Source organism: Blennius ocellaris (assembly GCF_963422515.1).
Source record: "Blennius ocellaris genome assembly, chromosome: 13".
Classification (NCBI taxonomy): domain Eukaryota; kingdom Metazoa; phylum Chordata; class Actinopteri; order Blenniiformes; family Blenniidae; genus Blennius; species Blennius ocellaris.
In genome coordinates, this window is record NC_137662.1 from 22,247,855 (window position 1) to 22,264,741 (window position 16,887).

At 43.7% G+C, this 16,887-nt stretch overlaps 1 long non-coding RNA gene across 1 annotated transcript in view; it reads left to right on the plus strand.

Moving 5' to 3' along the window:
* Nucleotides 1-16,887, plus strand: part of LOC308138491 — a 62,154-nt gene that overhangs the window by 36,180 nt on the left and 9,087 nt on the right. The window contains exon 4 of the long non-coding RNA XR_013936885.1: nt 5,616-5,811. This is a non-coding gene — a long non-coding RNA (uncharacterized lncRNA). The remainder of the gene's footprint in view (nt 1-5,615; nt 5,812-16,887) is intronic.

Below are 16,887 nucleotides of genomic sequence, written 5' to 3' on the forward strand. Positions count from 1 at the left end.
TCCGCCGCCGCCTCCTGGTTACATTTCCCCTCAGAGCGCCATCCGTCATCGGGAGGTCAGGGGTCAGGGGATTCATCAAAACAGTTTGTGCAGCGTGAAGTACACAAAGGAGCCTCTCAGGATTAGCGATGGCTCGCAGTGTTTACGGCCGTCTACATTAAGAGCGATCCCGTCATCACCCCCGGCCCGCTCGGCGTGAACTCGTCAACCATTCCAACGGGCTGACGGACCCTCGGCGGCCCTCACACAGGAAGTGGTAATCAAGACGTACTTTAGTTACACTTTTAAAGTACTGCAGCTTCACTGGGTATACTTCTCTCGTTTCCCACTGTTTTTTGGGGGGGATTTTGTTTTGTAATAAACACCTGGGGACTCAACAGATATGATGCACAATTACAACAGATCTCGACGAGAAGACAACCTCTCGGAGGCTTTGTTGAAACTACCGACGGTCCTCTCGGTCATTTCCACGCCTGCAGTAACTCAAGCTCGTCTGAGACGACAGGGAAGTACACACAGACGTTCCTCTGCTGTTCACCGCCAGTGGTTTTTCCTGCACTGCATTTCCTGTGGTATCGAAGTTAATAGCAGTGGCGACGCCGTTGCTTTGTACCTCGGGCCAGGAGAAGCGGTCACATGGTCCTCATCCTCCAACTGCAGTTGAAGCCTATTGTGTTTGACATGAGCTGATTGCTGCAGAGCCAGTGTGGGAGAGGAACTTGCCCCCGAGCATCTGTGTGTCCCATTTAGCACATTTTTGCAGAGGGGTGGAGCGTGGGGATGTGTGTGGGGGGGGGGGTTCAGACTTCTGGAAATCTGGAGTGACACTTCCGATCATCTCCGTTCTAAATTTGTGACTTTGCAAATTTCGTATGAAAAAGCGTCAGCGATGAAAGGGACTCCAGGTGTGTCGCTGCCTGGAGATTCCGCACCGCCTTCGCGAGCCGCTGTTTGGACACCTGTAGGGGCTCGGGACCCGGCGTGGAGGGCTGTCAACGAGGGGCTTTGGCAAATCGGGAGATTATCCAAACAGTGGGGAACTGGCTAATAAAAACAGGCCCCCCCTGCTCACTGCATTAGCGCTGCATTAGTGCGTAGGGTGCAGAGAATGTGGACCTGCAGGTCTGAGTGATGCACCGAAAAAGAAAAGCTGCTAAAGGGATCTTCTGTAAATAATTAAGTGATTTATTACAGGCAGTATTTATTGGACTACTTATTGGAGTGTATCCTTGTTTGGGAATGGCAAGGAGGAGTGCACATCTGACTGATAAATAGAGAAAACTCTTTTTTCATATTTACTTAAGAAAAACATGCTTTAGATATGTCATTTAATCTAGACACTAAAAATGAAAAAAAAAAAAAAACACACATACAATAGATTTGTGATACTTTGACCAGGTTGAGTCCAGTTTCGCTCTTTATCAGCACATTTATCAGGTTTTTAATGTGTTTTTTCTGCTGGCGAGTTATGAGACTCAAAGTCAAGTTGAAGCTGGGAATTTATTTCTTTATTTTTTAAAATGATCCAAATACTTCTCATCCAGCAAATAATCTAAACAAGGGGACAAGAGATGACCAAATGACTCACATGCAGAGCCTGAAAACAGTGAGCGCAGTATATTCTTTTCGCGCCGTACAGCAGGTCATGGGCATAAACTTCCATTTCTGGCCATGACATTTATTAACTCCTACAAATACGACAGCTGCTGCTTTTTTTCTCTCTCTCTCTCTCTCTCTCGGCACGGAAAATGAAATCATCTAATTTCCTTCGCATAACCTTAGAGGTTTTTTTTTTTTTTTTTTGTGAAGTTTCTCAGGGTGAATTAAGGGAAAGGTTTCAATACATTAAATCATTTATTTACACAGTGAAATGCCTCCTTTTCCACCAGTGACCAACACGGCGTAGGTGCCTCAACACACTGTAATCCATTTATACAGACAGTTAATACATGGGCAAAGGGTTAAGGGTTTAATTTAAAGCATATTAGATTGACTGAAATAAATCCGCTTCGTGTTACTGAATAATGCAGAGTTCTCCTGGTGCCCACATTTAGTTTTCATAGATGTTTCCAAAACTCACTCATACAATAAGCATTTCTTTTTATATCAAGATTTGCAAATGCCACATTTGCATATATTGTATACGAGAGGTTTTAATGGTAATAACTGTTAGCGAGGCAGCCTAATGCCATTAGGGTATAATTGCCAGTCTCCGAGGTGGTAAGGACACTGCTGGCAATAACTCCTGCAGGGGAGGGAATTTGCTTTTTATTAAAAACTGCTTTAGTGACTGGGAGTAAATTTATTTTCTGACTCTATTAGCTGGGCAGAGAGGGAATAAACTGCTGAGAGGTACCGCAAAGCACCTCAGGCCAACGCGCCTCCGCGCTTTGGGTAAATGCATCTTGTTTGATTTTTTTTTTTTTTATCATTATCATCATGGCTCATAAACAGCACTCTCCTCAGATATATATCAGTTTTCCCAGCAATGGCTTTGCCTTCATCGGATCGAGTGCGTGATCACTGCACGACTGTCACTTCACAGGGTATTTATGCTGCAGCCAATGGCGCGAGATGCAGGTTCTGGTTTTAAGAAAAGACATTTGTCAAACGTAGATCCTGAAGAAAGAGTATCAGCACGTCGAAGCTTAAAGATTTTTTGGTTTAAAGCCTTCTTGTATTCGCGGGCTTTGCTAAAATATGTGTGAGGTGTGACCCTCACTTTTCATTTATTACAGGCACACATACAGTCACGGGCAATCCCAGGCTCATCTTCTCCACCCTGCCTCCATTCCTGCTCGGATTCGCCACTCACCTCCCACCACTTTAGCCAGTTCTCTCCTTCTCCCAGCCCGTTTCTTCTTATAGGCCATAATAATCCCTCCCGAAAGCCCCTCCGGCCCCGAGTTATCCCGACTCTCAGGGCAGAAGCCCAATGGCGGCACAGTGAGAAGTGCACGAGATCAGTTTGATGAATGCAAACACGTCTGTGGGAGATTTGCTCTGAAGATAAAATGAACACTTACTGGGTTTTAGCTTCTTTGTCCCCCCCCCACACACACATTGAATTTGTATATAAGCGACCCATTTATCAAGGGCCTGAGGACTCAAATGTGAGTGAATAGTCGCACGCTAAACTTAACAAATATTGTAAGGATAACAAAGAATCCTCGCTTAGTTGCATTAATAGATATAGGAAATACTATTCAGCACCCCATTATTATATGATAAACAAGAGGTAATGTTGACTGAGACATTTAACCCTTTCATCCAACATTAATTTAAACACCTGAGTCCAGATTGTTATTCACCTTTGGATCCATGCAAAACACCAAAAAATGTGAAGAAATTTGTTGAAAAGCATAAAACTGTACAAAATCACACATATTTCACCATTATAGCTTAATAAGTCAAGTTTATAGGCATTTGAGTACCATTGCAGTACAATAAAATATATTTATTTGGAAAAATAGTGCTGTAAATATGATTTAATAGACACATCGGGCACAATGCATTGCCCTTGAAAGGTTTTATCACAGTTTATTATATCAACAAGATAAATGCTTCCCTTGGTTGAATTAAGTACAAAAAAAAAACTGTTCTGCAAGAGCAAGTCTATCTAAATTTTTACTATAACACTTTAATGATACGACGGTCGTCAGCCTACAATTATTAGTGCAGAAGAAAAAGGAGTGGATGCAAACATTGCGGAATATGATCAGTTTAGGACTCAGTGAACCTCCAGTGTGGAAAACAGTTTTCCACTCTCATTATTATTATTCTGGCTAAACCTGCTGACAGAGGCCCTTTTCCTGCAGTTGAACTTCATCTTAAAAGTGAATTAAAAGCCAGCAAACTGGAAGTATTGAAATAAAACTTGTCGCGTCCAGTTTGTTTTGTCACGGCTCTCGGCGCCGCAGAAAAGTCGTCCAACCATTTAACACAAAGACCACGGAGGAGGCTGTATCTCCAAATCTCGTGCCGTCCACACAGGAACATGGCATTACCATGCTTAATTTAACCTCATCAACGTCTCGGCTCTTTTCCAACTTCACCCTCTTTTTTTGTGTATTTTTTTTCTCCCCCTTTCTCACTGGCTGTGGCGAATTCGCTGGAGGTGAATTATTTGTTGGGTTGGCTGCGACACTGGAGGTAGGAGCCTGCAGGGGTTTAGGGACCAGACTGTGTGGTCCTATCAGATTGCAGTATTGACCCCAAGTCTGGCTTGAGGTGTAAGTGAGAACTTAGAGTGAGACTGCAATCCATGAAACGTACGGCAACCACTCTGCACTGTACAAGAGGGGGGGGGGGGACGAGAAAAACCTGGAAAGTACTTCCAAGATTATTCTTCATATAGTGTTTGGTAAAATGACAAATAGAGCTTTAGGATCAGAAACCAGCTCGACAAGCAACGCGTCAAGAGAAATCAAGATAAAAAGCCATAAAAATGATAAACGGATAGAAAAATAGAAATGAATCAAAATGCTGATAGTAAAGGCAAAACTAGGCCAACTTTTTTGTACATCTGTAATGAATTAGCGCCACCAAAACACCAGAAAAATGATTTTTAAAAAAAATTGAATCACATCCCGAATAGCTTCATGGTGAGGAAAAATATTTAAAAAAGTCAAGTTAAGAATTGTATAAAATACACATTAAGTCGCTTCTCTAATCTGAGCAGACGGTGTAAAAACTGAAGGAAAAACATTCAGGTGTGAAATAAAGCAGCTCAAGAGGACCTTCCAGTGCAGTTTGGGACACATTCAGCTATTTAAACGGATAAACAAGATGGTGCCTTAGTGACGCAGTTCAAAACAAAATACTGGAGAAAATGTCCATAAATTACCCTGAACATGGCGAAGCAGACGTCGGTGACCAACGATGAGTCTGTCAAACTTCAGCCGCAATTTACAATGGTGACTCTGAGGCTAAAGCGGGAATAAAACCCAACAACGCTCATATTACGCTCTCTTAATACTACCTATAAATCATCGTGGGTAAACCATCAGTTAAACTCCTGCGATATGAAACGGAGCCCTGTATTTTTCTCGAGGTTTTTGAAAATGTCCTCCTCGAAAAGGGAAAGCGAGCGAGGCGCTCGGGTATTAATATGCCGCAAACTGAAACTCCAACTGGCTCGGGTTGAGGGTTGATTGATGAACTAAAAGGATAATTATTCTGGAACCGATGAAATCAAAGTTATGGGCGTCAAGCAATCACAGGAAGACGAACAAAAATCCTGCAATAAATACGACTTCTCCTCGTAATGAGATCCTGATTTAGCAACGTGAAAAACAACAGTGAGGTGAGAAAAAAAAAAAAAAAAACTATAAAAGATAAGGGTTTGTTTTTTACTTGGTTTTGTGCTGGTAGGATTAAATTAAAGAGTTTTGCATGAGATTTTTGGGACGACTTGCCAATCATTTGGTGACAACCACACAGTATTTACTCAAGTATATCACGCAAAACTCACACATTATAGAAAAAGAAGTTTTTAACTTTTAAAGTCACAGGTGAGTTTCTTTATTCGTAATTTTGAATCAAGTTCTGACACTTGAAAAACCCTGATTTTAACTTCTGTGATTTTTTTTTTTTCTTTTTCTTCCTGAGGACAGGACTTTGTAAGACGACTGCCTTTCACATCGGGGGGCCAATCAGGAACAGATGGAAGGGGTGATGACCCCCCCCAGCAACTGCCACTCAAAATCCCAGCGTGTGGACGTGTGTGAGTGTGGATTTGTGTGTCCGAGGACGACGGGAGGCTGTGTTATGGCTCTGAGGGTGCAGCGGCGGACGGGGGTCCCCGTCTGAGTGAGTGACACCCCTGCAACATCTGTTCCGTGAAAAACACTCTCCTCTTCACTTCTCCACTAACACACACACACACACACACAGTTAGATGATCTTTTCATTTTACAGTAAAGCCGAGAGGAATGGAGAAATTAGATTAGGGCAGAATAAGATACTCCATTTATGATGTGGCTCTTTGCAGAGACTCTGCACGGCTGACGGAGGAGGCTGCAGACAGCACTGATGCCTTCTACCCCTTTTCTTCTCCTTCCTCCCCCCCCCTACTCTTCACCTCCACTCCTCACTCGCGATCGGGTTTCCCCTCTGTCCATCAGTGGAGGGGTGGAGGTGGAGGAGGAGGAGGAGGAGGAGGAAGGGTTGTACTGATCAATGGCAGGAAACCAGACGATAGGAAGGAAGAATCAGATAGACCCTATAGCCTACCAGGATACCACAATCTCTCTCTCTCTCCATCTATTTCTCGCTCCCCTCTGGAATACTATCTGTAATTCACGCACACACACACGCACGCACGCACGCACACACTTGGCTCGGCCGAAACACAGTCCACACAACACACATACAAACACGCAACTGACCGCAAAACAAGCGTTGGCCCGATACACGCACGACTCGACTGCACAAAGCACGAGCCGAACGCCCGCCGCTCACCTTCCCCTCCTGGGAGGGAAGGATTAATAATATACATCATTTGAATATATGTTTCTTCGAGCTCTATGCAAATCTCAGCCATATTGCTTTCTGTCTCGAGGGGGTGGGGGGGGCACACGATCCCACCCACGAATTCACGGAGGCAAACAAACACACATCCCTCATTCAACATATGTGTAATTAGGACGGCGAGGACGAGGATGAATAGTATTATTTACCATTTATCATCAGGGATTTTTCAGTGGACAACAAGGCTACTGATTCCTCAAGGTACTTCTTAGCTGAATGTTGTTTTTTTTTCTTTTCCCCCCTGATTATTTAAGATTATTTGGATGAAATTACAGGGTTTAAGACATTAGACTAGTTGTGGATAACATAAAAAGGCTCATTGTGCTTCGGGCTCACTCCTGTGTTTGGGGGTGGGGGGGGGGGGTCCATCGCAACCCTGACTGCGACACACTTGGTGCATCCCGGCTTGTGTACGTGGGTGCAGGATCTTTTCACTGCTGAGCTTTCTTGCCACTCCAGCTAACTCTTAACTCCTGTCAAAACACGGAGCTTTAAATTGAATTAAGACCGCATGCTGCAGCCCCTGCTGAGCCCCCCAACCAACGCCTTTAACGCCACACACTGTTCCAGAACACACACACACACACACACACACACACACACACACACACACACACACACACACACACACACACACACGTGCATGAATATTTGGCCGCCTGTGTGCACACGCATATCAAAACGGCGTGCGCGACATCAACGGCAGTCCGCGTCAATAGATGACATCTAAACAGAGTCGAGCAGGATTTTTAAGAAAAGAGCCGCAGTTCCCACAGGCGGAGAGCGTTTTCCAGGAGGACGGGGCCTTGAAACTCTGTCACCGTTAATTCACCACAGCTGAAGCGCAGACAAAGATACCGTTTCAGTGTCCGTTACCACCAGCGAGAGTTTTTGTCAGCAACAGTCGGAGGAGTTTCACTGCCTTGTTTTGGTTGTTAGTTAAACTGAAACGGGTGTACTGGTGGTGTGTGTGTGTGTGTGTGAGTGAGTGAGCGAGAGAGAGAAAACTTAATTAAATTTATATGATTTTATAAAAGATACTTTTCAATCAGGCTACATTTTACTGCAAAATTATATTTGCATTTGCTGTTATACAAAAAATACAAAATAACTGAATAAATCTGACGGTTGGAAAAAAACCCGAAATAATGAGCAGTGGATTAACGCCCCAAAATTACGAGTCACCTGGAGGTTAAAAAAACCCAGCAGATATCAGCCAATAAGTGGAAACACGTCGCGTGTGTCTGTGCTTCGTCCAATGACGTCCAGCTCAAGGAGCTAAAGTGTCGATATTCTGCATTTCATCCGGAGATTTCTCTCCAGTTTGCCCTCTCCATTAGAAATCATGCCGGAGCAATATTATCTGAGCGAGCAGGTCATTAATCACGAGGCTGACGGGAGCTCTGGACACTGTTGACAAGTAATGACTGTGTTACTAACCTTTAATACTGGTGCTGGTGACGGTACCGATGCATTGTGGGCCGTCAATTGTGGCGATCATGTGTCACGACTCAGGAACGGAGTTTAGTTTCAGACTTAGTGAAGAAATCTTTTATTTGCATTTGCTATTTAATTTACCTGAATAATGTGGTTTGGACATTTCTGTATTAGATTATGCTCCGTGGAAAAGAAAGCATGCATTGTAAAAAAAAAAAAAAAAAAAAAAAAAAAAAGAAATTCTCACTCAGCTTGGCTGTTTGCCGGCTCAGCACATTATTTATGGAGGTTTCTATCAGTTACATAAATTTATGAATGAGCTGTTGCTGTTCTGGTCTGGCTCCCACAAATGAGACTTAAGTGGTGTGTGGGACGTAACCTTTGCCTGGGGACTGAGCGAAGGGTTACCGCTGTGTGTGTGTGTGTGTGTGTGTGTGTGTGTGTGTGTGTGTGTGTGTGTGTGTGTGTGTGTGTGCGTGCACATACTGAGACTTGAGCAATGGCCACGGCCCCGCCATGCAACCCAACACCAGCTCTGTGTCCGAGCGCCCCGGGGCTACGAACCAGGGAGACTCTGAGGTGCGTAATTCTAGGTTTCAGTGACGACCGGCTGACAAAATCAAAGCTTTAATTATTTCAGAAAGGGATTCATTAATTTGTCTTCTTGTGCCATTATGAGCTCAAAAATTAAAAAATTTAATAAAATGTTGTTTTCAAGGCTGAGTAATGATACCAAAGTGAATTATGCGTTAATGTGAAGCCAGAGTTCAGGAAGTTAAATGTAAAAATTTGTATTTTATCACAAACAGTGAAATTCACAGTTTTAATGAGCCAATCGGAGTTCATGAAAATTCCCCAGAGGCAGATAAAGAACCGGACGGGAAGGATCAGAGGAGGAAACGTCTCACCTGCTTTATTCTCTCCTGACAAGCAGACTTTTCCCCCTCGACAACCTATAAACCACATGTGTGTGAAGAACCCCCCCATACACACCCCCCCCCCCAAAAGTATTATACAGAGTTTTAAAAATGACACACGAGTCAGTTTGAGTAACTGTCGCAGCATCAAGTAGCATCGATTTCGCTCAGTTTATATAAAGAGGTGAGATGATTTTGTTTTGTTATTGTTTTCCCTTTTTCTCATTTATAAACATGGATTTCATAAAAAGATAAAAATGATTAACATTTGCAAGTTTTTATAGAAACTATGACATTCTATTAATAGCAATTTAAAAGAATGTATTATGTTTTGTATTTATATCATTCATGATGAATAAATAACCTCTTTATGTCAACTGTTATTGTATTATTGCTGCTCTCGTTGCTCACATTTGTCTACATAATAAATGGAAAATATTAAACTACTAAATATTGAACTACTAGTAGTATGAGTATAACAGTTGTATGAGTTAGATACATTACAGGACGATCTTTACGAGGCTCTTCGGCACATTTAGTACATTTGTTTCTGTATTTCTGTGTGCAAAAGATCCTGCACATAATGGAGACGATCAATTTTGCAATCGGACTTACGTCTGATCCGCCACATACTTGATATAAACTGGTAGACGTGGAGGCAGAAACAGAAATGTGTATGAAAAAGAAAAAAGAAAAAGCTAAATTATGCAATGAAAACTGACACACTACAAATAAAAATCAACGACAGTGGAGTCGATTTTATTTTTTCCTTGGCACGGATCAATAATGAGATACAGAGTAAATGGCGGCGGACAGGTCGGGGGCTGTGTGGATTTGGCCGGCGGCTTACCGAGGTTGCAAAACAGATTACTCTCCGGGGAATTAAGTGAAAGTTAAACAAAAACAACACTGGTGTAAATTAACTCTATGGAAGGATTTTGGGTTCAGTGTGTGTGTGTGTGTGTGTGTGTGTGTGTGTGTGCTCGCGTGTGGTGATGACTATGATGATGGTGATGATGATTGGTTAATTGCAGGCAGCTTGCGATCGCCATGTAGAGCTTATTCTCTCTCAAACACACACACACACACACACACGGTTCACAGGTTGTAAAGTGAAGGGAGTGGCCTGCGGTGGCTGTGAGAGGCATGTAATACGTTTAAATAGAGCAAAGTAGTGTTTGGAGAATTGGTAATTACTCACATCCCGCTCTGACCAAGAGGACACTGTCCAGACCCCCTTGTGCTCACTCATGCACGGATCCACACATGAGGCGAACATGAACGCAGCCGGGATGAAACGCAGTCAAAGGCTACACACACACACACACACACACACACACACACACACGCGCGCGCACACACAAATACAAAGTCAATGCTGTGGAGCCTCTCTGCCAATCAACAATCACAACAGTAGCCAACAAAACGTGGCGGAGTCAATGTCACAACCGTCTGCAAGGTCTTGTTTTTTTTCTCTTTTTTGTTTTGTTTGCACAGACAAAGGTCACCGGGTGTGACTCTCATTTCCTCCAGAATACACGCCGAACAAATTACAGAGCGAACGCAGAAAGACGACGACAGAAGAACGCACACATTCACACCCACGGCAAATTTAGGCCCCGTCTGCACGACAGTTCAAGTGAAAGTGGCATCATTTTTGCGTTTTCATTTCAGAAAAGTTTCACGTTTACACAACAGCATTTTGAAAAACTATGTAGTTTTCATGTTCGGCCACTAGTAGGTGCCGTTGTTTGCGTTTGTAATGAAAAGCACACGCACACGTGAAGTATTAACGATGGTACACAGACGTTGGCGATGGCGTTGGATTGCTGTTAAAGGCCAACTTACACCTGTAAAACCAGCAAGTCCCAGGAGAGCATGGACACTCTGGAGGCCGCCATTGTTGTTATCGTCCACCAACTCGCGCAGTTGCAGAGAAGCGCTTTACGACGGCCCTGACGTGCAGGAGCAGCGTTTCAGCGTTTCCACAGAGTCATCTTTTTTTTTCGTAACTTGGGAGCCATTTTCAAAAACCTGCATTTTCGGCGACTTCCGGAGTGACGTTGTTGTGTAAAAGGCAACGAAAGTTTTCCGTTTTCACTGGAAAACGTCGTATAAACGGGACCTGAGAGTCACCAAGACTGCGGGAGGAAGCTGGGAGAACATGCAGACTCCACTCAGAAAAGCCTCCAGACACGGGAGATTAATGTAATTATTCCATTTGGAAACACGTTTGCATAAAAATCCCACTTCCTGGATCTACTCCTGCCTCGGTGTACGAGCATTATCTCAGAAATCATAAATGCCACTATAATAGTTCCAAACCAATAACTATAAAATACCATCCAGTGATGTATAATAAATCCAATTATTTACTCATTTTTAATGGTTCTGACTAAAACACAAACCCTCAAATCCTTAAATGTAAAACTCTAATTGATATACCACATATATGGGGGGAAAAAATAAAACGAGAGACGTTGCTGTCTCAATTATGCACAAACCTCATTAAAATCAGTTGTAAATTCATAAAACTTGAGAGAAAGTCATTATTGTCGGCTGCAGAGACGAGACCTCGGCTCTCCAGCACAGCCTGCTGCCAAGCTGACAGTCACTTGCAGAGACTGACTGCTCAGTTGATGCATTGATTTACTTTCTGGCCGCAGGAAAACCAACACACCGAGCCAGCGGCAACACGGGACCACACATTTTAACTTGACGACCACAAAAGTCCCATTAGAAGAGAAGCACGACTGCTTGTCGGTGCTGTTATGCGCGTGCCATCACCAAATCCCAGTGCTAATAAACTGAGTGTGATAGAATAAAAGCGGGTTCGGCTCTTGATGCAGCAGCTCGGCACTCGACACATCAGTACCGTTTCATTGGCCCACCAGTAGTTTGCATTTTATTGGGTGCGACATTTGCGCAGGCTGGTATAAAACACAAGCGCTCAGCATCGGTCTGATGCCCAGAAATGGTGTTTTCAACCAGGGTTAACCACACCGAACTCAAACGATCCCACCAACACATCACAGTATTCCTTTTTTTTTTTTTTTTTTTTTTTTTTTTTTAAACAGCACAAGTGTAAAGCTTTATGTATCAATGTCAGTATAAAGGTGAATGAGAAATGCTCGTTCACATGTATCTGTGTGAATGTGAATATGGAAGCATTGTATTTGACGATCGTCCTAAAAAAAGTGCCCTTGAAAATCATTTTATGTTTTGTTACGATCAGTTATCTTGAAACAAGAAATTACAAATAACTTCCGATTAGATGTGCTTAATGAACTGCAGAGAAAAGCATGGGATCATGACTGAGTTCTGCATAACACCAGCGACGGGTTGACAGTGGAGGTCGTGTGTAAAACTGTTCAATTCTGCAAAAGATGCACCGTCAAAGCAGGCAACTGTTAACAGTATTTTTTTTTAAAAACCAGCCTCTATCTGCAAAATCTTCTCCTAAATATGAGCCTCTGAAAAGGAGCTGACCTCCACCAGATGCAAAACAGATATTTCGCCCCATTTATGTTTTCAAAAATAACTGTTTACAACCGATCATATTCAAAACCGTTGTACAAACCTTGTTAAGAGCGACTATGAGCATGCCAGACCTATAGGTGGCAGTGTAACGAGAAGCATGAAGCCATGCAAGCTCTAAAAAAAAACAAAAAAACAACAACAATGGTACGAATTACTTCCTGTACACAAGTGGAGCTCTTCCTAAAAGTGGCGTCAGAATACCAAACAAAGGAAAACATCGCAAGACAATGACGGAATTGTGTCAAAGTACAGGGACATGTTGGACATGTTTCGAGAACAGTAGCTATAAACACACGTCACACACACACACACACACACGGTGCTGATGACGATTCTCCCCCGAACAACTGACCACTTTGGCAGGAGTTTTCAGATATCAATGTTTTTGGCGACTCGTAGCTTCATTTAGGTGTGAAAATAACAAAACAAACACATTGTAATATGAGCGTTTTCACTTGTTTTTGGTTGTCGTGTTAACAAGGGCCTGAATGAAGCCTGTTGCAGATGATTCCAAATGAAAAGCAACCAAAGGAAGTGCAGCTTTTGGGGGTTGGCCAGACGGATTAATCGACGAGAAGCATCGGACCGGGACGCACATATTTGCGAAAACGCGTTTTTTTTTTTTTTTTTTTGGGTGAGGAGGTCACAGGTGGCGCCAATCTGGAGTCCTGAATCCGTTTTTGAGTTCAACTCCACTTTCCGCTGTCTCCCTGTAACCGACGCTGGCACTTAGTGCGAGTGAGACATCAAGACGTGACCACAATAACCGCGTTGTGCGTAAGAGGACCTTTTTCACACTCAAAATATTGACTCTGATAATGTTTTCATCGCTGCATGGCGACACCGGATCGGATGAACGGCACTCTGCGCAGACCAAACACACGGCCGCCTCTGCGCCTGAGTGAAGGACAGAACCAATGATGTTGCTCTTACCTTTTTACCTCTGAATCAATAAAAGACACTCTTTCACTCTTTCCTGAGTAGAACTGTGTGTGTGTGTGTGTGTGTGTGTGTGTGTGTGTGTGTGTGTGTGTGTGTGTGTGTGTGTGTGTGTGTGTGTGTGTGTGTGTGTGTGTGTGTGTGTGTGTGAGCGCGTGCCGGCCGCTCATCAAAACGCACACACTCGCTCTGCTCTTAGAGGCCTATCATTCGGAGTGTTTCAAGGAAATGGACATGAAAATATACAGAATTGGCTGTAATTATATGGAAAGGTTTATTTAAGTTTGAGGGTAGCGTGAAGCGAAAAAAAAAACCCCCAAAAAAACGACAGGCAGACAGAAATCCAGATGAGGGGCTTGTACGCCCGTCGAGCGGCGCGGAGTGTGTGTGTGTGTGTGTCTGTACTTCACATTGTGGCTTGATGATGTTGTCTGGGCCAATCTACCAGAGTGAATGGTTTGAATTTACTAGCCCGCGACAGTCAAATTGTCCTAATCACTAAGTAAATAGATACTTCCCCAAGCTATCAGGGCACACGAGCCGACACAACTGCCTGCAAAGGAGGCACTTGAGGGGCGAGAAAAGAGCGAGAGAGAGAGAGAGAGAGAACTTTCACTGTTAATTGTTGTTTTCCCCTCTTATTCCCAATCTGAAAACACCCGGCGTAATTATTCATAAGTGCCACTTTGATTCGGGGGCAAATTTGTTTGAAAGAGGCTTAAGGTGTTTCGCTCGAGTTATTCTCCGGCGGAGCTTTGGGTTGTGCACGGAGGGTCGACCGCTCGCGGCGTTTTCAGTTAAATTGAAGCCGAGAGCCGGGGGTTTGGATAGAATTACACACCTCGTGCCCCTTTCTGAATGACTGGCCTCTAATCTAACCCAATCTGGCTTTCTGCAAACCTTATGGTGCTATATTTCTTTACATGCGCCGGGTCTTAAGATAGGATAACGGCTGATGAAGATAATCTACTCAAATGAATTAGAGTTGTTTAAGGGGGGGGGGGATGAAGCCAATGCACCCCATCTTGTAAACATTTTCATTTACAGTGGATAAAGCCCCTGAAATGTGTCTTTCTTGATTTTAAAGCAAAAACAAATGTGCGCAACCGTCGCACAGGAAATTTGTAAGAGTAAGCATCCGCAAGTGAGGCAATTATATTGAATTATGTTCGTTTGCGGAGACAGTTTTAAAAAGACCTGTAATTAGCTTAAAAACCGCGTCATGCCGTCAGATAATTTGCACTCCGGACACCCAGAAGCGGAACGGTAAAGAGTCGATCAGGAAATCAAAGCCATCGGCAAGTCGGCCCGCCGCTGATTTGAACGTTAGAGTGGCGCTCGGGCCAAGTGAGCAACCCGACGCCGGAGTATAAAGTGTCCGTCGTGCCTGGTTTACGCCGGACCCACGTCTGGAACCGGAGCAGCAGGGACACCCGGACACACCGAGGACAGGAACTCACAGGAGGAGCACGTCCCACGCGGTGTTGAAAAAAAAAAAAATTTCATTTAAATCTCCTCACCAAGGACATTTGGGCGGATGCCACATTGGTCGATTTTCCTTTTTTTGTACCTTAAACTCAGTTTATTCGTTTTTCTGGCTCAAGTTGGCAGTGAAAAACCTAAAATTTTGATTTTTACTCTTCGTTTTTGTTGTTTTTAATGTGCATGATAAGCTGTCATTTCTGAATTCTCCCAGAAAAAAAAATCAATCAATAAAAAAAAAAAAAAAAAGGAAACATCAGCACAGGATTGTCTAGACACTTGTGTATCAGATGTCCACATAACATGGCTTATAGCAGCTCGCCAGTCTTCTTGAGGCCCAAACAGCAGCCGTGAGCTTTACAGTCCAACATTAACGACCACGCCGAAATACCACAGCCGGCGTTTTAAACTGTAAACTGTAAATGAGGCAGCTCAGTGTGTGTGGGGAACAGTGAGAGCGACACTAATAGCTTTTTTAGCAGTTTGGAGTAGAGGGAGAGTTTTTAACTGCATGTGTGTACGCATCTGCGTGAAAGCCTGTCTGTTTCGGTGAGCGTGTGTGTGTGTCTGTGTTTATGGGCTAATTAGGATTGCAGTTACGCCGTAATTAGTTTTTTGTGGCATTCCCACTGCACGGCGTATCGGGTTGCAACTCATATGCATAATTAGGCAAAATAAACAGTGGCAGGTTTCCTTGGCTGTTATGAATCTTTCAGCACTTTGCTGGCTTTCCCCTCTTTTACCGCTCCCTCCTCTCCTTTTGTTTCACTTGTTTTGTCCATCTCACTCACACACACACACACACACACACAAAGTGGCGCCTGTCACGTTTGCGTGCACGCTTTGATTTTTAAAAGGCCGCCATAAAGGAGTGAAGACAGAAGCCAGTGTCCATAAAGATCCAATAAAGGATCAATTAAGATGTAGAAGCCAGAGGAAATATACATTAAACACTTTTTACTGTGTCAGAACGCCTCACACACAAACACACATGCGCACGCTGGCGTGCAGGTATTTGTTTCCACGTTGCGTTTACTCGCCGTATAATTCCTAACAGACGCGCAAGTGCACAGTTGCAAGCCTCGGGGGTGAGCATCTTTTGGGGTTAGAAGTATAAATTTTTTTTTTATATTTGATCAATTAGTGAGGTTTGTTCTTTCTTGGTGTGCTCCACATCTTTGGAAAAAGGCGGTGCTCTTCTATTAGGAACTATATGGTACATTGATTACCTTCATGTTAACTGAAAACCCAGTTTGCCCATAGGTGTGATTGTGGTTATTGTCTGTGTGTGTGTGTGTGTGTGTGTGTGTGTGTGTGTGTGTGTGTGTGTGTGTGTGTGTGTGTGTGTGTGTGTGTGTGTGTGTGTGTGTGTGTGTGTGTGTGTGTGTGTGTGTGTGTCCAGGAACTACCTTGACTTTGACTCCACTGAGCTGGGATTGTATCCAACCCCCCCACAACTTTCATTCAATATTCATATTTCACGCTGAGATTTTATCACGAGTCGGCACGTCATGTCAAACTTAAACTACTTCACTACTAACGTTCCCCCTGATGAATCCACGATTTTGGAAGCGGCCTATTCACAAACGCTCAGCTTCCACTCATTTCACTCGTCGCTGCCGCTGAAGCGTAATTACATACATATCGCATCTAATTTTCAGTCGCCAGAGGCGAAAACACGCCACTTATTTCACTGCTTTCACTTTTTTTTTAAAGGCCTTCCTGAATTAGCCGCCAGCCGTTTCTCTCATGCCGGTGCTTCACTGCGGACACATGATGTCAACCCCTCTATTTATTATGTTTATTCGCCTCGCCGCCCCGGCCAGAAGAAGAGGTGCCAGGCTCAGGTTCTGCTCTGTGTCTCTTGGCTGGATTTGAAGCGACGCGACGGCGAGGAGTCTTATTTCCCCTGCGTATACGTGCATGTCGCCGACACGTTTCTCTTTGCACTTCACGCCGACACTTGAAATCAGCCAGTCAGATCTGTGTGTATTTATGTTTCTCCAAAATCACGGGCCACGCTCACTTAGCCGAGGTTTGT